This window comes from Mustela nigripes, chromosome 2 (genome assembly GCF_022355385.1).
Source record: "Mustela nigripes isolate SB6536 chromosome 2, MUSNIG.SB6536, whole genome shotgun sequence".
Classification (NCBI taxonomy): Eukaryota; Metazoa; Chordata; class Mammalia; order Carnivora; family Mustelidae; genus Mustela; species Mustela nigripes.
In genome coordinates, this window is record NC_081558.1 from 109,479,468 (window position 1) to 109,504,071 (window position 24,604).

At 46.4% G+C, this 24,604-nt stretch overlaps 1 protein-coding gene across 10 annotated transcripts in view; it reads right to left on the reverse strand.

The window, feature by feature from the left end:
* Nucleotides 1-24,604, reverse strand: part of LPP (LIM domain containing preferred translocation partner in lipoma) — a 662,033-nt gene that overhangs the window by 612,667 nt on the left and 24,762 nt on the right. The window contains exon 2 of one of the 10 annotated variants that reach the window (XM_059391297.1): nt 1,935-2,062. The exons of 8 other annotated variants lie outside the window; for them this stretch is intronic. The gene's annotated coding sequence lies outside the window, so the exon portion shown is untranslated. Of the gene's footprint in view, nt 1-1,934; nt 2,063-7,913; nt 7,984-24,604 lie in introns of those variants that run through there. One more of the 10 variants, XM_059391296.1, reaches the window with a different exon arrangement.

Below are 24,604 nucleotides of genomic sequence, written 5' to 3' on the forward strand. Positions count from 1 at the left end.
TTCCATACCCACAAAGAGGACCCACATTCCCTGATGTATGTGTACCTCTGGTCCCCTTGACCACTGAGAGCCACAGGTTCTGGGAGCTTAAAAGGAGAGAAGACCCTACCACTAAGCCCGACAGCCCTCCCCGCCCCGGTCCTAAATCCCCCCATGGTCACCCTGAGGTCTCCAGTGAGGGACTGATCATTTACCTCCTGCAGCTGTAAATTCCATCTTCCCAATAGAAAGTTCTTCCTTATATGGTAACAAAATCTGGCTCCTGCCTTTCAACCTCCTATTCTTCATCCTCCAGCCCCTTACAACCATTCGAACAACCTGTGTCTGTTCCACTGCCTTGGAATTTTGGTAGGTGAATCTAGATACCGAAATGAAGCTACCCACGATCTCGACCCTCAGGCACTCTGGCCATCTCCCAGCGCCATTGCGCCGCTAACTCTCAAAGCATCTGTTGTCAACTTGAAAGCCAACCTTTCTGGGTTTTCCCAAGAAGCACTGCTGCTAAGCAACCCTTCTCACCCCCAATACTGCATGTGGACGGCCAGCCTTAGGGACTCATGACACCTGCCCTAGTAATTCCCAGTTGCTGAGAAATGAGGAGAGGGACCTTGGAGACCTGTTCATCCGCCCACCTCTACCCCCTCCCCGAGGGCACATTCCCACCCTTCCTGAAAAAAGCTCAGGGATGCAGATCCCATTCCCAGATCCCCATTCCTGCTTCCCTAAAACTGTCTCCAGGAGACAAGGCTGTTCCAAAGAACATTAAGAGCAAGTTCTTCAGGAAAAGAGGGCCTGGCCTGCTCAAGCACTCTCAGAGTAACAAAGCAGCCTGCAGGCAGGACAGTGGGGCCAACTTGCCCATCCAACACCACTGCAGACCTTTCTGTCTTTACCATGCGGGGGAGAGAATATTCCATTCTGCCAGTTCCAATGGCACTACTTGAATTCAATGTACAAGCAGCAGCAATGCCTCACATTGGCAGCGTACTTTATCAGTTTATAAAGGCCTTCCCAGACAGTCTCACTGAATCCTACTCGCAACTCCACCGGGAGTAGTATACCCAATATCGTGACAGCAAAGAGGAGGCTCAGTGAGCCCAAGTATATTCCCAAGGTCACACCCACAGTAGATCACGAAAGGAAGACTGCTTTAGAAGTTAGACTAGTTGAGATTCCAGGTCCAATTCCGCCAGGAAGACTGTGTGACCTCCGGGCACCTGTTTAACTTTTCTAAACCTCAGTTTCTACACCTGAAAATTAGAAATTAAAATGGCCCTTCTGCCTCCTCTCAGAGCAGTTCTGAGGATCAAATGAGATAATGAGAGTTAAAACCCTCTGGAAAACGGGAAGGCAGTCCAAAAGTGTAAGGGATTATTGTGTGATTACTTGTAAATGACTGCGCATTCCATTACAAATACAAAAAAGCAGTGAGGTCATTCTCAAGACAAAGAATCCTGAAGGCTCTGGGAATGAAAGGAAAATGATTTGACGTCCTACAGGGTTCTGCCTTCTCTGTGCTTCTCCCTGGCAGCTGAGGCTCAGCGTCTAGATTTTCAGCGCTCCCTTTTCAGCTACAAGCAAATGCCAGCCCAAAGCGAGGTAATACTGAGAGGGAGGTACGGAAGACCCCCTGAGAGCCTCAGTTCCGGAAACGTGACCTGTGATGTTCTCCTTGGAGAAGTTGTTAGAAACACAGGCTCCAGTCTCTCTGCAATAAGCCCGTGGGGAAATAAGTGTACAGTAACGAGCTATTTACCAGAGAGCACTAAGGAAGCTCCCAAGCATGAATTAATCAAGGGCACAGGATATTTCAAGTTGCACATACTAAAAAGACAGAAATCAGCAACCCATTTAACCTCCCAGCTCAGCTCTCTTCTCAGAGGCTCAACCTGGAATTCAGGAGTCCCAGGCCACAGAGAGGTCCAATTGCATACCAGAGGTGGGCTGCAGATCACCCGGGGGGAGCAGAGGGTACTCAAGAATCTCTGAGAGTATGAGTTCACTGGACTGGCTTCCTTCAGGCCTCTCCCAACATGCTAGTCATCAGGATTCTCTTCAATTTCTGCAAAGATCCAAGTCATCAATGTCATTTAAGGAGGGGCCAGAGCTTCCCCAGAAATCCATTTCCAAGGCTGATGAGCACACAGCTCAGTGATGATTGTTTTCTGGTTTGCATTTTATCATCTGCTTCCTTGTGCCTAACATTGGAGAAAGGCACTAAATTAATTTATCACAGCGATGTGTGATCACCTATTAAAAGCATGTGCCCGAATCCCAAGGGAAGATACAGCAAAGAGCTCTGAGATGCAGACATGAATGCAACATGGGACAAGAGGTGGCCAACTCCTTTAGTTCAGACTTCAGCAGGGAATCCTCTGTGGGAGGCACAGACTTCCAGGCCAGGGATTAAATGAGGGTAGGACAGGTGCAGTGACAAAGGACATTTCCAGACAAATGGAAGGATTTGAGCCCAGGCAAGAAAGAGCCGTGTCCAGTGACCAGCTACGTGTGTGGGCCACTAGTGGGCACACAAGTGGAGACAAAAAGAGGTAAGTCAGCCAGGCAAACTGAAGCGAATACTTAGTGTGGCTTAAGGTGATTGGATGGATTCTATTTCTGAAAGCAGAGTGCTGTTTTTTGAGATGCAACGCTCTGATCAGGTTTTTTAAAAATGGTCTCCTTCACTCTTCACTGGAAAATAACAGTAATAATCACAAAAACAACCATAATTTAAAGAATGTTTACTCTGTGCTGGGCATTATACTAACCAGGCTGCATATATTATCCCATTTGACCCCATCAGACACCCTGTGACATAGGCAATCTTACCCATCATACAGATGAGGAAATAAAGGCTTAAAGGAAAAGTAAACTGTGCAAGTCCCAGAGACAGTAAGTGGAAGAGCCCAGGAATAACTAACTCCCGATGCAAACTCAATCCCTTGCAATTCTAGAATGCACTCTCCAATTTCTAACTTTCTTTCCTATTGTCCAGACTCTGCCTATCGACTCTGCCTATCCCATTTCTACGAGATGAAATCATCCTTACATAACTATCACAGATAACCATCCTATATACCACAAGCATAACTCTCTACAAAAAGAGTTGGCCATATTCCTGATTTTCTTCTGTCTCCCCAGAAGGCCCTCGGAGTCAGGAGCCTGGCCCGTGTGCTCAGCACTGTGCATACAATGAACACTCGATTGTCCCAAGTTTTCAGTTAAACAATGTCTTTGAAGGTTGGGCCAGTGGAGTAACACAATACTGGCTGTCGTCTCCACTCTATCCCTCACAGAAATGAAACTAATCTCAGTGAGGTTCCCAAGGTCTGAAGAGGAGACACAGCCGAGGTGAAGGAGACAGGGCAAGGATGGTGTTCAGGGGGTGGCCTGAAGTTTCCACAGCTACTCTAAGGCTACGTGACCCTGAACCTGCAGCCAGGTGCCCAAAGGCCTCAGGAGGAGGTAGACAGAAGGCACGGTTCCTTGAAAAAGGGAAAAAAAAAAAAAAAAAAAAACAGGACCCCTCACAAATGTGATCGGTGCTAAGCCACTCTGTCTCTCAGCTTTAGTGAACAGACACACTGGGCTAGCACAGTGGTTTTCAAACTTTTTTTTTTCCTCCGCAGCAGCAGAGACCTTCCTTTAAACAAAATGCTCTGCAGATGCTTACTTGTAAAGGAGATAACACCAGAGCTGCTCCGACTGGGTTCCAGAGCTCCCCTTCCCCAGCTCTTCTCCCCCACTTGCCGCCTCCACCACCCAGTACCCCTATCCCAACCCCACTCCTGGAGTTCTGTAATGCTGTGTTACTCAGGAAAGCACAGCTTGAAAACCAGCAGCTTTCTGAGCTCTTCACAGTACCTCCCAACTCTCATGGTGTAACCTCCAAGGTGAGCTGTACCTCCTTAATTAAGCAGCTCTGTGTTTTTACCAGGGAGACAGCTAATATATGGGATAGCAGGGAGGAAAGAGTTCTCCAATTAGGAAACTTGGAGCTTCGTCTATTTAGGACCTGTGTTCTCACTAAGCAAGTTACTCATATCTCACTAAGCCTCATTTTTCTCATCTGAAAAATGGGAAGTAACAGTGTTATCTACCAAATAGGGCTCTTAGGAGAACTACCTAATGTGTGTAAGTTGCTTAGTAAAGTGTGACGATAAATACTGCATTATGATCTCCTCATCTATAAATGGATGTAAATTCACAGATGGAAAGAGGTAGCACTGTGTCCAAAGCAAAGAAGAGGCTCAAGATGTGACTGGGGCTCAGTGCTCTCAGGCGCATTTCCAACCTGAAAAAACAATATGACAGCAATAAAGAGCTTGAGGAAGGAAAACATTTGTGTTCCCAATTCCCCGCAGCTCATCTGTGAAAAATCTTACAGCTTGTTTCGGGAACCTCTGAAACCCAAGGCCATTTTAGGCTTCCAAGAAAGTCAACCAAGACAGTCAAGGGTGGAGAAAGCAAGGTTAAGAAAACCACTGACCCAGGTCATTGGCACAGGAGGAAGTGTTAGACCGGGCATCCCCACTTCTGCCTTCCATACGAACCAGCCAAGTGGCTTCAAAAATCCCATCTGTCTGAGTCTCCATTTCCTTATCTATAAAAGAGGAGTGAGAACAATCTTCCTTTCTATCTCCCCCTAATTTAGGTAGAACCAAGGAGTTAATGGGTATGAAACTTGAAAACTTCTCAGCTCTATACCTATATCATCATTTTGATTATAACCTCAAGGAGAAAGTGGAACCACTCTAAGAAATAAACGTGCCCCAAACTTGGGAATCGCCCCATCTGAAGGCCCCTGCTCCAACTGCACGATCCCCTGTCTGTTGCCTGAGTTTCGCCGTAGGCTCCCTGGCCATCCTGAAGGTGCTGCCAGCTTAAGCCCCAGGTCACCCTGGCATTCCCAGCGGACCCCAACCAGTAATATGAACTGCACAAGAAATAATATCCCAGAGCCCTCAGGCCAGCATTCAGGATCTCCAGGATGGGCCCAACCCATCTCTCTAGCCACATCTCCCATTATATTTGCTACATGAATCCCCCACTCCAGGGAAGAATGTACCCCCACTTCCTCCAACCCTGAGATTTGCCCATATCTCCCCACTAGTGCTTTGCCTCCAAATTTGATTGCAAAATCTTTTTTCTGTGCAATGAGGAAGCGGATCCCCAAGTTTTCACCCCCCATCCTTTCTCTACAGACAGTCCCACCCATTTCCAGTCCATTAACACCCACATCAAAAGAAGAAGAAATACTTCCGTATTTCTTTGTAGTTAATAAATCGAACACCCCATTTTCTTAAATGCTTAATGTCAGATAGGACCACGACACCCTTTTAGCAAATGAGGAAGCTGGGGGTCCATACGGGAGTTAAGTAGCTGAGCCCATGGGCCAAGTTCAGAGCCTGTGTCATTACCCACTCTCCCCCAGCAGCCAAGGACAATCAAAATCCCACTATGGGGGTGCTGGGCTGGCCTGCCATTAGCTCACTGTGGGACCCTGGGCAAATCACTTCCTTTTCCTGAACCATAAAATGAGAACCCCGGGGCCACCCCACACATCCACACCCCGTTTCTGTCCTCCTGAAGGGTTCAGAATGAAACGCTGGAGAGATGTTAACAAGGTAGCATCTCACACACGTCTGGGCAGTCCCCTTCCAAGCCTTCCCTCCCACGCCCCAAAGCCCATCCTGAAAGGAGGAAGGAGAACTGACCAGAGTGTCCAAGGGCCCCCCAGAACTCTATAGGGTGGCCCAGGGCACAGCACATGACAGCATCCCCACCTGGACCAGCAAGCCACTCCCCAAAGAGCAGCTGCTGTCATGGTCATGGTGCAGGAAGCTTGTCAGCAAACTGCTAGTGGGACTGGCAATGTTTCATTACCTTGAGAGACAGGAGCATTAATGCGGACTCAGTCTGCACTGCACATGCCTCGCAGCCTGCAGGGTCCACAAAGGAGGGCAGCGGATGAAGCCTTGTCTCCTTCAAGCTGCTTAAGACATCAGCTTCTCTCTGCAGTGGAGGCAATGTGACTACTGCCTGAGGCCCACCCTCTCGTCTCATGTGGAGACAGGATGCATGGAGCAGGCCACCCTGTACTCTCCTGAAGTCCGAATGCTGCCTGCTGGGCTCTTCCAGGACCACAGACTCCGGTACCTGGCAAAAATTCAGGTACCAACGAGTCCAACTCCTGTTAACAACGTGCCAGGGGCATTCATTCATTCAGAAGGCATCACTGATGTCTACTTGAGACACAGTGGTAAGACAAGGCTAGGTTTCTGCTCCACGGACTTTGCACTAGTATCTCAAGTGGCTTCCCAATGGCAAGAGGCTAAGTCCAAGTGCTCTATGTGATATCTCAAATTTCTCGGTAACTGGGACTCAACCTTCTATTCTCACCCAGAACTAACTCCCTCCCACTGCCACTCAGCACACATTCTTTGCTTTACTCGGACTTAAACTCTTAGCTTGCATTGTTCCCTTTGCTTGAACTACTACCCTCCCCAGCCCAAGATCAAGTAGACATATCCTAGCTATCCTTCCAGGCCTGCTGATCATTCCCAACAGGAATATGACTGCTCTTTGAAGAAAGGCAGCTATCTATATAGTGCCTCATGCCTTACAGGACACCTAGCATCTCCGGCCCTGTCTACTGAGTGACAATCATGCTCTGGCCTCCAGCCCTGAGACAACAAAAACCACTCCCCACATCTGCACAGGTCCCTTGGACAGATGTTATTGCCCCCACCCGAGAACCACCCAGCCACGGTTACCCTCCATGAAACCTGCCTTGCTTCTCAGGGCAGTCGGGGCCATTTCTCTTTCAATTTGCTCAGCCTACAGTCCAGCATGTCAATCATAACCTTCCTGTAAGCTTATCATGTACCTGACTTAGTCATTCTCTTCCCGGGGAGGGTCCCCAATGGAAGAATCCATAAATTCTCCGCCCACAGTGCCAAATCCAACATAGTGTCAGTCTCATAGTAAGTGTCTAATAAACAGCTGGGAACAAATCATGTAAACAAGACAACTGTCCGGGGCATGATTCCCAAGAGGAACTGAATTGAACAGGAAAATTACAAACCAACCACTTTGATTAAAACTAAGGAAAACCCATTATGATGAGCACTGAGTGACGCAATAAGCTACTGAATCACTCTACAGTACGCCTGAAATTAATGTTAACACTGCATGTTAACTATGCTGGAATTTTAAAAAAAAGCTAAGGAGAACACAACTCAGAAACTGAAACTGGGCAAATGGCCTGCATTTTGGGGATAACAAGTGTATTAATGTTATATATTTCATGTAAATAAATACTGAGTAGAACATCAGACCTAATATATTGCGGTATTATAACTGTACATATTAAGTGTCTGGGGATAATACTGCACAGGCACTTCTAAAGGAGTGTGTAGTGGTGGGTGCATATTCTTGATGGACTCACCAAAACTCCTTCCCACCCCTAAAGCACCTTCTCATACTGCAGAAGCAGACTGCTAGAAACTACATTTCCCACACTGCCTGGAAGCTAGTGAACCAGCATCCAGCCATCGAATGTACTTGTGTGAGACCTACAAGGTGGGAGTGAGGCTAAAGCTTCCTGCCTCCTTCTATAGGCAAGCACCATCGTGAGTCCAAGGCCACTCCATGTGGCAATCCAGTATCCAATAACCAGCAGGGAAGCTACTGAGATAAGTGTGGAGGCCCCAGCAGTGGCTTCCTCATCCCTGGACTGCAGCCACTGTTCCAGCCTTTCTAACAATTTTGTGAGCATCTCTTCCCCAAATGAACTCCGTTCCACTCAAATGATGTGGAACCTCTGTCCTGCCCTCTAAGCCTGAAGATACAGAAGGCCTGGGGCCGGGTGGGGGGTGGATACAGTAGATCAGCTCACTGATGATCCATACCTCGACTTCTTCAACTGCTGAAGTATGCCTTAAGTCTGCCTGTACCTGGGACCTTCTCCCTGGCCTCTGTGGAGGGAAGAAAAAGAGCTCACTTTACCACAATTAGCCTAACAGACTTAGGGAACAGAAATAGAGGGCATAAGCTAATCAGAACCACACAAACTAGTTTACGGCCAACTTAAACTCTAAGTCATGTAAAACAAAGAGTGTTCACAGCAGAAGTGCTGACTCTTTCCCGAGAATTCTTGGCTTGACCTCTTTGTTTTCCAGAATTGCCGCTGAATACTTGAGTACCTCAAAGGCATGCCGGCTGCAGACCGAGCCCATCTGCTCTGTGCAGCTCCACAGAGTGGGCCTCCAGAAATGTCTGCTCCTGTCCTTGCTTCCTCATTTGCAAAATAGAGATAGCATGAGTGCCTTCCCTACCGGTCTGCTTAGAGGATTAGATGAGTCACTATGAGCAAAGCAGCAGCAACAGTGGCTGGCACATGGGGACGCCGGCCAAGTGTCACCCGATGTGTGATCCTAAGAGCCAGTGGAGGACACTGCGAGAAGTCCTACTTTGCAAACGAGGAAACTGAGACTCAGAGAGATTATATAACTTGTCCAAGGTAGGATGGCTGGTAAGCAAGGAGTGGAGGCCGGATCCAAAACCAGCCCCACCGCCTTCCACCAAGCCTGGAGCTCCGTGCACTCTGCTTGCTGATAGGCACGCTGAATGGAAAAACGTATGCATCTCGAGGAAGAAAATCGGCCTGTACGTAACAGGGCTGTACCCTGGGAGCTCTCTGGGCATCGCAGAACGCTCAGGTCAATGTCATAAGCCCTGCCCTTCAGCAAAGTCAGCTCCTGTGGGTAAAATTAGCTCAGCACTGCTCCAGTGCAGCCTAGAGGCCCGAGGCAAAACCCACCCTGGGCACAGCGCAACCTCACCTGACCCTCCCAGCAGGGGTCCCTCATGTACCTCATTAGGGCCTGAGATGACTCATTTTGCTCTTTCCTGTCTCTGGCTGCTGAGGTCACCTCTCTACTATCCAGAAAGACAGCTCCAAAGGAGAAGTCAAGATGAAAATGCAAGCCATCATTCTGCATTCCTTTCCCCCAGGGCAGTTCACGATCAAGGATGGGGTGCCTGTCTGCCATGCCTGCTGCAGACTGGGGGAAGGCGGCTTTGCCGAGTTATATAACCAAGTCGAGTACCAAAGACAGACACCAGCCCAGATGGACTCCTGAGACTGGCCTCCTTATTTTACTCTAGTAACGACAGTACTGAGCAGGGGAGGGGCCTATTCTAGATTCCTGGGCCCTATAGAACACCACACATAGAGAATGACCGCTAGGGCTTCCCCTGCATCTTCCCAACCCCATGCCACCGTACTTGAAGGCAGAGCTCCAATGCCACCTCTCCTGGGGCCTTCCCTGCTCCCATCCTGACCCAGCTAGAATCACAACTTCTATAAAAGCTTCTACCTCCACCCTTATTATTTGGCACTGACTCATTCAACAAATATCTCCTGCATCCCTGTTTTGAACTTGAAGATTCAGAACTAAAAGAAATGAGTTTTGTTCCCAAAGACACAAAACAAACTCCAATAAATAGCTGAAAATGGGGGAGTTACCGGGGATCAGAAGTTTATTCCAAATAGAGATGTCAGGGTGAAATCTTGAAAGGTATATGGGAGGTACCGTGATCACGTGGGGCAAGGAGCGAGGTCTTCCCCAGGGAACAGTGTGTGTGAAGTCATGGAGGCTACAGAGAATCTCGTGGATATTCCTGGAATGCAGGATCTGTCTCAGAGGTTAGTGAGATGATGATGGGAAGAAGCAGGGGCCAAATGACCAAGAGTCTTCTTCTTTAGGCACAGGATTGTGGATTTTATCCTGAATGAAGAAATCAACCAAGGATTTTAGGAACAGAGAAATGGCATGCGTGGGTTCGCATTTTTGTAAAGTCGTTCTGGAAGAACAGAGAATGGGATGGGGGAAGGGAAGAATGATTCAGCCACTGCAGATGAGAGATGCTGAGGGTGGGGACTGAGGTGGACAGTGAAGATGGAGGAAGGGTGGGTAGGAGTTTAGCACACGTGACTCTGATAAGATCTGAGGATGACAAGAAGAAAAAAGTGACGGGAAGGGTGCTGACATCCAGAACGAGCCCTAGTTTCCAGGCTTGGGTGAATGAAGACAGAGCAGGATATCATTGGTTAAGGGGACAATGCTAAGACGGTTGAGTGAGGTAACTTTAACATTTCCAACAGGAGTATACAAAAGGCACTTCCAGAGAGGGGGCCGACTCAGGAGGTATAAACTGAATGTAAGCCCCCAGGAGTCATGAGCACAAAGACAGTGATGGGAGCTGAAGACAACACTCTACAATGCCCCCACACCTATGAGCTGTGAGGGGAACAAGGGTCAGGGAAGCATCCATGAGGACGGGCCAGAGGGGCAGAGGAAGACTGAAGGCCACAAGAGTGGTCAACAGGCACAATACCATCGGGCCAGATCAGAGCAGGGCTACAAAGAAATGATTATGACCCCCGCAGACATGGGTAAGAACAGCTTCAGTCAGACTGAAATGCGCTAAGAGGCCCGAAGAAGGTAAGGTAAGGCAGAGAAGAAAAGAGGGGGAATGGCATGTTATCAGAGAAGGACACGTGGGTGTGTACCTTACTTCCCCTACTAGACAACAAGCTTCCAAGGCAGTGCCACCCAACAGAAATGTAACACAAGCCATAAAGGTAACTTGTCATTTGCTAGCCTGAGCCACGTTTCTAGAAATCAAGAAAAAAGCCGGAAAAATTAATTTTAATAGTACATTTAATTTAACCCCATACAACCAACATACTACCACTTCATAAGTAAGGAATACAAAATGTATCAACAAGATATTTGACATTTTCTTTTCTATAAAGCCTTTGAAATCTGATGAATACTTCACACTGACAGCATCTCTCAATTTAAACTGGCCACACTTTAAACCCTCAATGGCCACACGTCATTCTGATTTACCTTTGATGAATCAGGGCCCAGCATGGAAGCTGGCACACTGTACATTTTTTGTAAAAAAAAAAAAAAAATGATGAGTTGAATGGATAGGAGATGGACGGAAGGATGAATGCGTGGATGGATGGATGGATGGATGGATAGATGGATAGACTGTCATCCACTGATAAAATCTCTGAACTCTCATGGCTTCTTCTCCCTCTATCAGTGGTACTTTAAATTCCCAGTCTTGGGTCATATTATGATTAGAGCCTTGGTATAGCTTAATATTAACATAAGCAGCATAATATCCACTCCTTCGAAACTTCTTCTCTTCCTTCAAAAATCACAAACGTTGTCAGTCTAATTTTCTTAGAGCAAAACAACTCTGTGAAACACTGAGAAGACCTACCACTCACATGTATCTCAAGCTGGCCACTTACCTCTCTGAGCCTCCACTTCCCCCACCCTAAAAATATAACCTCAACTCAGCATACCTCATAGACTCACTACGCAACTAAAACTAGTGAAGACACTAAGATATTATACAGAAGTCGGGTATCACCCAGAAGTCTCTCTTCATCATAAACATAATACACCATATGAGCTTAAAACATGATAAGCCACCATCAGGTCCACGTGCACACATTCATAAACAGGGCTTGGCTGCATTAACACTAGTATTTTCATCGCCAGCATCACTCTTCTTCCCTTCTCCCTGCAAAAACCGCACAAGGTGTGGCCACTTGCCAGAGGAAAAACAACAAGGTTTTCCCAGAGTCATCACACTCTTGAGGTCTACAGAACTGGATAGAGCTTACCTCCCAAATGGAGACCTACAAATGCTGCTCAGGGTGTGACCGAGCCTGGGAGATGGGGTGGTTAAAGGCTGTTACCTTTCTACCAATGGCACACAAAACATGTCCTATACAAACATCACTTAGAATTTCACAGTGAAAATATTCTCTGCCCCACCCAACTTCTAAGAGCTACCTGTCCATGGCAATAACTATTTGGTTTCATCCTGCTTTGAGTATGAAATACAGAAATACTGGGGGGGATTAGAAAAGGTATAACGCTGAAAGAAAGACTTCTTAGGTGTACAGCTGACAAGTGGAGGACAAGAATGAAGACCATCAATTTGTTTCTTTTGCCGGTCAAGGTCACCATCAACAAATCTGATTTAAAACTTCCTTCAAAATTCTGCAGTTAACTGACCAAAGTGAGGGTCCCTCACAGACCCCAGAGATGAGGTCACTCACCTGACTATCCAGCAGCACCCTAAATGAGCAGGAAAGATACAAGAAGAAGAACGTATGGAGGCCTGAGATGCGGTAGAGGATGGAGGGTACGGGGCCATGGGGATACAGTATGTGAGTAGCAAAGCAGAGCCTTTAACCCTCTTGGTCCGAACCCACATCTTTCACGTTTCTCTTCATGTGATCCCATTTTTTAAAGCCAAATTTAAAAGTACCCACAACTCACCCAGCTAGATAAAACTATTGATACAGAGGTTGCAGAGTTAAAGGGAAAAGTTAAAAAACAGATAAACTCTGTGGCAAATGTCATTGAACCCAAACTCAGTTCTATTAGCCAAAGATAAATTATTATTCCACTTGGTATTTCTCAGCCACACATTCTCCACGGACAGTAAAATCCTGCTGGCAAAACATCCATCACAACCAGTTTCCAGCCGATCACACACAGAACCCTTTTGTGTCACCCTCCTGAGCCTGAACCCACAGACGTGTGTCATCACCTGACCTAAAGTTAGAGCAGAGGTCAAATCCTAACCAGGCACCACGTTATTGACTTATTCTGAGAAAGACCTGTCGCAAGACCAGAAATACGCAGCGTCCATATGATCATCACTTTCTGTCTGTCACCATCAGAAAGTGGTCTCATGAGAGTGAAGGTCAAGTCAAAGGCTCAGGAACAGCAGGAGATGGATTGAAGCAGCCCTCTCACCACCAGTGGTCTCGCCAAGGAAACTGGAAGGCACCCTGAGCCGAGGCTCCCTCTTCCCTGAGCCTTGCCAATGCTTAGGAACAAGGACTCTGGTCCTCATTTTGCAGAAGATACCAGTACCCGATCTTCATAGACATCACTACAAATTCACAGGACACAGAGGCGACATGGTGTCGGAGGGGGGTATCCAGGCTTTGCAATCAACCAAATCCAAGTTCTAAGGCCTGCGCATGCCACCGTGTGACACAGCACAGGTTACGCACTGAGTTCTGATTTCACCTGTAAACTGAGGGAATGATGAAAATCCTCCCTCCTGGGGCTGCTGGGAGATGGGACACAGTGCTAGCAAACTGACCTACACCCGGCGCATGGCAGCTAGGATTTAAAATAAAAATAAAGATACAATTTGTCTGCTTCTTCCTGGTCCAAACCTTTCCCCTCCCCTTGTAAGAAGGGTAACATGGAAATGCTGCTCTTCCTCCCTCCTACAGCACAGGTGCCACTGTGCTCACACAGAGCCTCCTAATTACCAGGACCCTCATGCCCCCATCCCTCAACCAGCCAAGTTCTAGGTTGTTTCACACCCTGGCACTCTTGCCCACATTCTCCCGTTATCCTAGAACATTCTTTACCATACCCCTATTCATCTCACAAAAGCCAACTCTGCACCACCGCCCCCAGGAAGCCCTTCCAGTCATTCTCTCCTCTGTGTGCACATGAATGATTACACACCGAGGGCAGGAAAGGTATTGCACACCAATGCAAGGCGGGTCCTTGCCAGTACACAGACATATGGTCACACACACTGCTAAAATACTGGAGTATTTCTTTGCCAGCTGTTAGGGAGCTACTGCTTCAAAGCCACCAGGTGTTCCCCAGTTTTCCCAATACCTCCTTAAGACCCCAGAACCTCTCCACAATCCGGGAACACAAAGGATCCCCGGGTAGACCCAGTGGCCCTTGAGTACCGGGTATTCTACACCTTTAAATATCATGCGACTTACATGAATAACTTACCCACTAAACTAAATGCTGATTTGCCTCCTTCATGGCACAGGACAGATATTAATTACAAAGTAGGATGTTCCTTCAGGGCCAGAAGCGCGTGACTCCTCGGCAACCACAATACTCAGCACAGGGCAAGCTTAGAGCAAACTGTGACGTGATTCACAATGTCTCCTAAGCCTCCCCTCCTCAGCCATGGCCCGGCATGCAGTAGGCTTTCCATAAGCTCTTGCTGTCCATGGGCCTGACTGCCCTACTATGTGCCAGTCTGGACCCCATCCGACTCCCGTCTCCCGCAGACACCCAGTCTGCCTCCCCAGCCCCGGCTGCCGTCCTCCCATCCCTGCCCTCTCCTCCAATGGCACAACCTTGAGGCCAGCTCTCCACTGCCCATTTCCAACGGCCTCGTTGCTAACAAACCCAACCCAAACTTGCCTGAGACTGGCCTGGGGTCCTCCTTCTTGGACCAAAGAAGTGACCAAAAGGAACATGCTCCCTCAAGGTACACATAAGAAGCCATCCATTTCAAAGTTACCCAAAACCGTTAAAAACGGTCCTTGTAATTTTATAATCTCTTGAGGTTTGAAAAAGTGGGTGCATATCCCATTGATTCACTTTCCCTTCCCTCATCACGAGTGTGACAGGAAGGACAGGGTCTCCTCGATATTAGTGATGGCGAGGTGACTTCTCCCAGAAACGCAGTTAGTTCACAGCACGGCCAGGGATAAAGTCTCACCTCAGCGTGTCAGTCCAGAGCTGTTGGGTCTCCCTGGGCCAGCCCAGCTCAGTAATGCACAGTCTTCTTGTGCCAGGATGTGCAGGACCAGAATGCCCCTTTGTCACCCACTGTCCTCTAATGCTGCTTTGTTCTCCCCTGTAGCCCCTCCCACTCTCTGACAGCAGGGATTTCTTTACTTGTTTGTGGTCTGTGTGGCTTCCTAGACTGCAAGCAGGAAGAGACCTTGGACTCTGCCTGTCGCCTGTCCCCTTCATCAGGGCACACTTGGACCATGAAAAGAAAAGGGAATTTGAAGCCAGACCCAAGAGTAACTCCCTGAACTACCAGCCACCAGCGACCTAACCATGGACAAATAACTCAATCTCTCCAAGCCTCCGTCTCTTCTTCCATAACATCCAAATAATGACATCTATTTCCCGGGTATTTGGGTAGTTTAAATACAGGTTATATGGTAGCTTAAGAAAAGGATATTCACCAGACCTCCACACGTGACAAGCAGTCAACACATGTCTGCTTCTATCTTTCTGTACCCGTCACCAGCCGTGCCTCCTTCACCCCCTACCTCCCCTCACACAGCATCTTCTCCTATCCATTACTGCAGCACCAGGCCACAAATGGCCCTTCCCCACCTCACCGTGTCAGCCCCCTCCCACACCCTTTCGAAGGCAGGTGTCTACAGAGGGGACCCACACAGAACTCACAGCTGGAGCAAACCACATTTTCATGTCTGCCAAGCTCTGACCTACTTCCCAGCCAGACCAAAGCAGGTGACGCTGGTAATGATTCAGCAAGAACTTGCTTATTTTTTTCAAGTCATCTTGGACATGGGACATAACCCAGAATTGTGGATTCAGAACTCAGAGCTGTGGGGTCTACGAAGCCAAGCTCACCAACTCCAACTCCGTTATTCTACAGATGTAGAATCTGTGTTCTAGAGAATGGAAGTACCTTAACCAAGAACCAACCCCCAAATCCCCCCAATGATTAGAAACAAGAACATGGCTCCACTTATATCCTAACAAAGGGCCCTGCCCGGCCTACCACTGTCCCTCATCTCAGGAATAATTCCTAATGTCTCAGAGTTTAGATTCTTCCTGATTCCATTCCAGGCAATCCATTCCAGACAAATATATTCTCTCCATTATTAAATATTCTGTACCTCTCCACACGATGGAGAATTTCTCTAAATTTCCAGCCCAATGAAGTACAGTTCATATACCTAGAAACAAAACTGCAAATGTTTTAAATTGGAAGAGATGGTATAAGAAAAACCAAGAGACTAGAAGTGAGAAAGTATGGAGACAAAACTAGGTTCTGCCACTAACTACTTAGACGACCTTAAGTGAGTCCTCCCCTCTGGGTCCCTTTTCTCATATTAAATGCGGACTGTTGAACCAGGCCTTCTCCAGGCTGTGATATTCCAGATCTATGTGTCTCACTGTCACTCTCAGAACAATATCATCACCCACTATCCAAAACAATCAGACTCTGATTCATTAAGCTCAGAATTGAACACATCTTGGAATGTATCCTTTAATACCTGATTGGTGTTCGTCAATGAATTGCAAAGCTTTCTAAAGGCAAGGGTCTTACTTATATGTTATTACGCAAACAGACTTTGTAAATACCATAAACTAAATGTTGCCAAACTGATGAAGCTATTCAGTAACGCAAAGCCGTGGGGTGACAGTAAAATAAGGCAGTCTCTTCAACAGATCACAATTTAGGCTTCTTGTGACTGTGGATTTTCTCACAGTGGTCCCTTTACTCTAGTAATCCTGCCACTGCTCAAGTCCCTTCTTTAGAAACTAGGTATGGAAGTAGCTATAGATCCTGAAGGATACTGTCAATGGGAATACCTCTTTGATTTTTGAGAATGATTCTGATTTTTCAACAGCCACTGAAAGACAATTCCAGTGAATAAGGGAGGCAGGTGATTCAGTTGGAGGGGACCATGCTGAATAAAACTTGACCAAAAAAAAAAAAAAAAAAATCATGGGCATAAGTCACACAGCCCCAGCTTAACCCAGATGCCTCTTTTAAAGAAAGTTATTTAATTCAGTGGATTTCTAGGCAGTACCAAACTTGAAGTTAGACACACTAGATCTTCTTAAGCTACCAAAAAAACTCAGCATGTTGATTCAAACGTGGTACTTCTCTCCCACTTCCTGCTGTTCCCCCCCAAAAATGGTTCTTAAAACAAAATGTCAAGTGACCCCCAGTAGACTCCAACATGAGTATAATCGTGGGACTATGTCCATAAAGATAATGTCAGATTTCCCAGTTTCCTTTCCCTACTAAGCACTCGTAAAAGAAATTAATGAAAAAAGTCCAACGCATTAAAATGTTCATAGCAGTGTTATTTAGAAGAGCAGAAATTGGTAACAATCCATATCTAAAAATATGTAAATGGCTAAATTTAAAAATAACACACCTAATCAATGGGCTATGAGTGGCCATTAAAAACAAAGAATTATAAAATAATCTGGAAATGTTAATGAATATTCAATGGGGAAAAAAAGAGCAAACAAAACTGCCTTGTAAGAATATGTATAAGAAAATATTGGTAGATAATATTTTAATAATATATCTGCTTTGGAATAATAATGATGATGACTAACGGCTACTAGCATGACTCAGGACTCCTCCATGAGAGCCTGGAAATACTTGAAACTATGATAAAGGCTGGAGATTTAAATAGAAGGCAATCAGAAACTCCACAAGAAAACAAAAGACTGCATGAGAAATCATAACCAAATTTAGAAAAACCAGCCCAATATAAAAGGTTAATGAACTTCAAAAAGAAACACAGAAGGTGTTCCAAACAGGCAAGAGAACAATTAGAAGGCAGAAGATACATGAGATATGGCAGAAAGCACTTAATTTTCTTCTTCTAACCAAAAAATACAACCTCGTACTCCAAGACTATTAAATTAGAAGAAAAGGCAAGAAGCTCACTGTACAAATAAACAAAACCCTGGGACTATTTTAAACAACTAGAGGAGGAATAAGAGAATGTGCTAGATTGTGATGCTAAGGGAAAGTTCCGTCCCCTGTGAGTGGCTTGAAGGTGGTGACCTCAGAACCCTAGAAAAGGAAATGAAACCACAGCACGACTTAGCCCCAGGTTGAGCAATATTTACCTAGAAATCATAATGTATATGTTGTTGATTGCTTTCAGCTTTTGAAATCAACCCACAGACACAGCACAGAAGACTCAGTTATGGTTACAAAACCAGGCACAAGTGCATTTTACATGATCAATTATATAAACACTGGAGAGGCAAATGTCATGTAAAACATAAGTGACACATTATGAGTAGAAGTGAGACAGGAAAGGTGGAGAGAAGCCCCAGCATCTTCATCTTACAAAATGGTGGGTAAAGAGATACTGTCCAAAGTTGATACCACAAAAATGGAGATTTATGCACATTATAAAACCTTATAAAGTAAATGAACAAAGAGAATAATCATGTGACGTCACTGTCAACAAATGAGGAGGGGGATGTGATGTACCCCTCGAGGATAACTAGCTCATCCCTGCCTATCATAAAAGTCAGCAGACCTATGTAAAACTAGTAACTCAAAAACTAAAGACATAGGCCCATTTTCTATAGATATGCCACAAGCATGAGAAGAATTAAAAGCAAAAATGGCTATATGTGGGGAATGACACCAGGGTGGTGAGAAATAGGACAAAAAATTCTTATTCTGCATTATTTCACTTTATTTTTACTATGAACATTTATTTGAAATCTTTTAAAATTTAAAAAAAAAAATTAGGGGGTACCTGGGTGGCTCAGTTGGTTAAGCATCCAACTCTTGATTTCAGCTCAGGTCATGATCTCAGAGTCATGAGATTAAGCTGTGCATCAGGCTCCACGCCACACTGAGCGTGAAGCCTACTTAAAAGTCTCTCTCCCTTCTCCCTTTGTCCATGACCCCCTCCATCTCATACACACTTTCTCTCAAAAAAAAAAGGGGGAAAAATATTACAGCCATCCAAAAAAATGAGATCTTACCATTAGCAATGACATGGATGCACAAATTGAAATAAGTCAACCAGAGAAAGACAACTATCATATGCTTTCACTCATATGTGGAATTTAAGAAACAAAAAAATGATCACAGGGGAAAGGAGGAAAAAAATAAAACAAGACAAAATCAGGAGACAAACAATAAGAGACTCTTAATCTCGGGAATCAAACTGAAGGCTGCTAGAGAGGAGAAGGGAGGGGGATAGGGTAACTGGGTGATGGACATTAAGGAGGGTGACGTGATGAGCACTGTTATATGCGAATGATGAATTCACTGAACTCTACCTCTGAAACTAATACAACATTGTATGGTAATTAATTGAATTTTAATTAAAAAAAATTTTTTTGTAGGTTAGCCAGATTTAATGGAACTAAATGATTATACAATATTAAAAATTTTTATTAAAAAAATATTTCAAAGGAAAATGCATACAAATAGAATGACCCTGAGGTCACAAAAGCCAAATGCAAGGCAATGTTCTTGGGAAAACCATTATAAAGTGGCACTCTTGTGGACATCGCTAAGTACACCACGAGGCCTCCTTTTAAAGCCCCTCTGCCCCTCTTCCCATTCTCCTCAAGATCCTTAAGTGGCCCTGAACATCCTGCTAGAAAATTCTGAACAGATAATACCCTTTGCTGGCTTCAAAATAAAAAGCAGCCCCTATTGAAAATCTGAAAATACAAAGAATCCCTGAGGAAATCCCGGAGTCAACAGACAGCTCAGGCACACAGTCCTGTGGCCTAGCAGCAGCGCTAGGGCCTGGAGGTTGGAGCTATAATTAGCTGCTTCTGGGCAGACAACAAGGACTCCTGTCCCCTGGAAAGGAGGTAATTAAAGGAGGCAGATTTAGGCCTGAGGTGGTAAGTCTCAAGGAACTGTGGCTCGGGGCAATCCCAACCTGCACCCTAAATGAGGAAATAGGAACCCGCAGGCCTAATGCTCCATTCCTAAACCATTTTTTCCTTCTCCTATCCCCTTCAAAAGCCAGGGGCATGTCAGCCATCAGCCCAACCACTTCTTTGTCTCAGTCACCTAAGAGCCATTCACCAGGCACCTACCACTATGTGCCAGGCTCGGTGCAGAAGGGCAGAGACGAGTCACACCGAAGCCATGACCTGAGGGAGCTGACGGGTGAGATGGGCATAAACGGAACTCCCAGCACACAGCACTGGAGGAGACATGAGCCACATCACAAGAGGACAGAAGCAGGCTGCTGCTCACTGGAATGCCGGGGAGGGCGTCCTAGAAACCACACAGAGGCTGGATCTGAACAAACGGAAATAAGAACATGTGAAGGAAAGGTGGCTTTCTAGAAAGTAGAAATTCCATGAGCAAGGGCATGAAGTCAGCCAATGGAGGGGCTTACGGTTGGACAGGAGAGCTACCCACTGTAGATGGAACATTCGTGTTCGTGACTCACTCACTGGGGCCCCCCACAGGCTAGTCTGGACCCCTGGCAGACATTCTCTCCAATCCCTGCCACACCCTACAGGGAAAGAATCTTTCCCCCTGTGATGCAAATGAAAATTGTGGAGCTCAGGAAGAAGGAACAACTTGCCCAAGGTCACAGAGTTGTAAAGGAACAGAGTACAGATTCCAAATCAGGTCTCTGCGTCTCCAAAACCCAAGTCTTTCCTCTCTGTACCACCAAAAGGAGTAGATAAAGAAGGGTCTCTGCCAACAGGGCTAAAGGGATGGCCCAGTGACCTTCTGCAAACGCTCCTCAGAGCTCACAGCAACATGCTCATGGACTTCTGAAATTTCACGCCACTGCCGTGTCCATGCTTAGTGACTCCTTCCCATAGTGTCCGACACTGTCCTGACCACCACCACAGCATCTAGAGGTTTTTCAAGCCCAGGCCACTGGGGCCACATCCAGCTCCCAGGAGTTCACACACCAAGGGGTCCTTGCTTGGGGAAGTAGGAAAAGAGCAAACAGCACAACCTACCAAAACCCACGGGTCTGCACCCTGCTGCCATGAGCTTAGAGTCGGGAGTTCTGCCTCATGCCCTGCATCTCACATGTCAGCCTCCATCCACCGGAGTCCCTCCCCACACGGCCAGGCTTCTCCAGAGAGATGGCAGCTCTGCCTGACACGACTCTCCGAACACAGCACGGGGCAGTCTGCCTTCTGTAGCTCTGTGTCCATCTGCTTATTTTCCCTACATATCCATCAAAACCTTTCCCCCTAAACTCGACAAGAGTGATGCCAAATTTCCTCTGTTTGGGAAGGAAAAGAGTCACAGAAGAGGGGAGGACTGAACTGTGATCTTGTCAGGAAACGAAGACGTGACATCCAGCTCAGCTACTAGACCAGCCGGATTCCCCCTTCCACCGGGCAACTCCATGATTTAGGGATTATCACTCTGGTATCCTATTCAAGAACAACACCCAAGAGTCTAGGGTTCTACCACAAGAACACAGCCTGAGGCTTGCTCTCCCCACATCACATCCACGGATCCACTGTCCCATGATACACCTCGTACACACATGTGTGCACACTCGTGGCCCTTTCCTTAGACCTCATGAATCTGCACCAAGGCTGGTAATGAATTTAGCACCTTCAATATACCCGTGCAGGGCCTGTCCTGGCCCATGTTCATAAACGTACTACACATGAGCAAGCGTAGTGCCTGGCTCTCAGCTACCCAGATATTCCCATAAGATTTTTCCATGAATTCTTCAGAACTCTCCAGCCTAGGAATTTAAAGGGGCTTTCCAGGCATTCTCTCACTCATTCTTAATGGTCTTATCCTACAGAAGAGGGAAGGAGTAACTTACATGTAGGATGAGCACATGAAGGCAGAGGGATGCCCTTCACTCGTGCATCTGGCAAAAATGTACCGAGCAGTCGGTTGACATAGGCTCCATCTACCTGTGTGAACTGCCTGGTTAGAGAGCTGAAAACACATGGAACCTAACAGCAAGGCACGGGCAAGCAAATTATTAAACAAGTCTTGGCTGGGGCTAAAACCATGCCGTCCACCCCTGGTCTCCAGCTTCCATACCAGCCGCCAACGCACATTTCCCGGAAGTCAGCATTCCTGGGCCGTCAATGGAATGCCAGAACACACTCGTCCATTCCCTCAGCACTTCTCCCAGCTGGAAGGAGTGGAAGATTAAGTACCCGATAGGTTAATGATACACAGTGGAATCTATTTCCTGCTAAAGGAGGAGAAAAGAAGATAGAGATGAAATGGAACTTTTTCGAAGGGCTTCCAGTTCCTCCTCTTCATCAGCGTCCAATCATTAGACGGAGACCAAAGTCCTGGGAATTCCCTAGCTCTTTCAAGCTCCACACACCAAGCTACTGATTTACTGATTCTGGATCCTTCAGTTCTGTTAAGATCAAGAGAGAGGGAAGAGGTACGGGACCCTTCCACACCACATACACACTGAGATAAGTGAGTCTGGCCTACACCCTCATCTACAGAGCTCCTCCTTCCTCGGAGCCCACCCCCTGACCTTGCCTTCCAGCTCACTGCTCCTCATCCTCAGTGGGAGGTCGGCTCTGCCCCCTTCAGCCACAGTGGCATCACAGCAAATGCTTCCCGAATTCAAGAAAGCACCCCTGCTTTCTCTCTGCCACCCCACCAAAAATTGGTTTAGCAGCTCCTATAAAAACTTTAGGAGGAAGCCCAAGTGACTCACTCTGCAGATCCTTTATCATCAGAGACCTGTGACACTGGGGCCGACCTGCCTTCCCTGCTCACAGACTCCAACCCTTCTTCTGAGCACCTCAGGCACACTCTTGTCCTCTGTCCCTACAAGGTCCAGTCTCAGTCTACATGGGAATATGTCCTCCCACTGCTACTGGACAAAGAGCTCCCTATGGGCAGGTCCTCATGCCCGGGACACCCCCAGAGCTGAAGTCACAACACACTGCAGACCCTTACTTAGCACCACGGCTCTCATGGCTAGAAGCAGGCCATACAAAATCAAAAGCTTCAGCACCCGCCCAGCACCCAATCTATACATTTCCATCTAATGTACTCTGTACTGTTCTATGACCAGATCCTCCCATTAGATTCACAACTTGTTGGCCAGCTGAATCCCCATCTGACCGTCTCCTCCCAAGAAGCACACAGTCTCTCCTTAAACATCTCCACCAACCAGAAATGTCTGACCATGCGATGCCGTCCACCCCATTTTCTGATACCTCCTTCTATATGTCCTTCAGTATGGAGTTCAAGGCAACTCCACGAGCTTTCTGGTGAAATCCCTGGGAGCGGCAGGTGACGGGGAATCAACACAGCCAACCAGGGAAGCAGTGTCACAGGACAAATAAGACCATGGACTTTGAAATCCCAGCAGAGCTGAGTTCACACCCCAGCCAGCTACTTGGGGGAAGGCGTCCAACTTCCCAGGTCTCTCCTGGCTGTTAAAGGCCTAGTAGATACCTCACATAGGCAGAGTACCTGGCCCAGTGAGCACTCAATCCATGGCAGCCCTCTTGGTCACTGGGCTCTTCCTGCTTCCCATTCCAGCCACTGCATAATCAGAGTGCCAATAACACACCCCCGACCCCCGAGTCTCTCCACGATGTCTGCAACCCCTTCCATGACATGTCTTTGCAAAGCCTCCATGAACAGCCCATTCTGTTTGCCTCTGGCTGGCATAACTGGAAGCAAGGGGGAGCTGGGGCTGAGAATCCTCATCTTAACAATTCCCAGCTAATGCTGATGGTACCAGCCCAAGAAACAAATCTCAAGTAGCAATGTCCTGACCACAGGCATTTTGAAGGGGTAAATTTGCACACAAATATACTGAGTGACTACCTACGTGCCACTCCATACAGGGCTGGAAGGAAAGGGATAAAGAACACGTGAAAAACAAACAGCTCAGCAAATATTCCCCCTAAAACATGTTTTCAATTCTGTACCAGAGACATGGGCATTCCAGCAAGAAACCCCAGAATACTACTGGGCAGCACAAAGCAGAAAACCATGAGGGACAGTAGGAAGGTAGTTACCTTATGGAGGAAAACAATTCCAGAACAGTAGGGTACAGCATGGTCCCACTTTGGGGGCTAGAACCAGGATGGCAAACTATCTGCACGACCTACTAGCCAGGAATGGTTTTTATATATTTTTTTGAAGTTTTTTTAAAAAGAAGCAGCAGAATATGTGAGAGAGACCGTATGAGGCCAACGAGCCTAAAACATTTACTATCCGGACCTTCACAGAAATTGCCGGCCGATCCCCGGGCTAGATAGGGAGACACACACGTGCAATTATACACGAAATTTCACATGGGTTTTTACAAGTGGCTACAGGTGGTTTTGATTTTCTTCCTTATGCTCTCCCGTATGTTCCTAATTTTCTTCAGTGACCATGAGTTATTCTGAAATTGAGGGTGAAAAAAGTTCATGCCCTCTGAGCAAGCAATTTCATGTCCCACTAATCTACCTTAGAGTCAGCGGTACACGTAAAGAATTCTGTAAAAAGGACATTCATCACAGTGCTATTTACAATAATGGAAAACTAGAAATTCAAATGTCAGCTATCCAACAAAAAAGGATTAAACATATGGTATATTCTGAAGATGAAATAATATGCAGTCATCAAAAAGTACACATATGAATAATTCCTAAGGCCTTGAGAAGGGGCTCCTGCTACTGTCTGGTGAAGTGGATAGATATAAAATTGTCTACATGGAAAGACATCAAGTCAGCAAAATGCAAATGTACAAAGAAGTAATGAAAAGGACTACTCAAGATCATTAAAAATAGTGCTTGCATCTAGAGAGTGGATTTATAAAAATAAATAAATAAATAAAGATAAAGAGTGGATTTATGAGTGATTCTCATTTCCTTCTTTATTTGGTTCCGTGTATTTGAAATATTTTACTATGAGCCCATATTACTCTTGGAACAATAATGCACACGGTAAAATTTAGGTTTATATTTGCTTTCACTTCTTCCTGGGGGCACTGAGAGGAGGTTCAAGACATCTG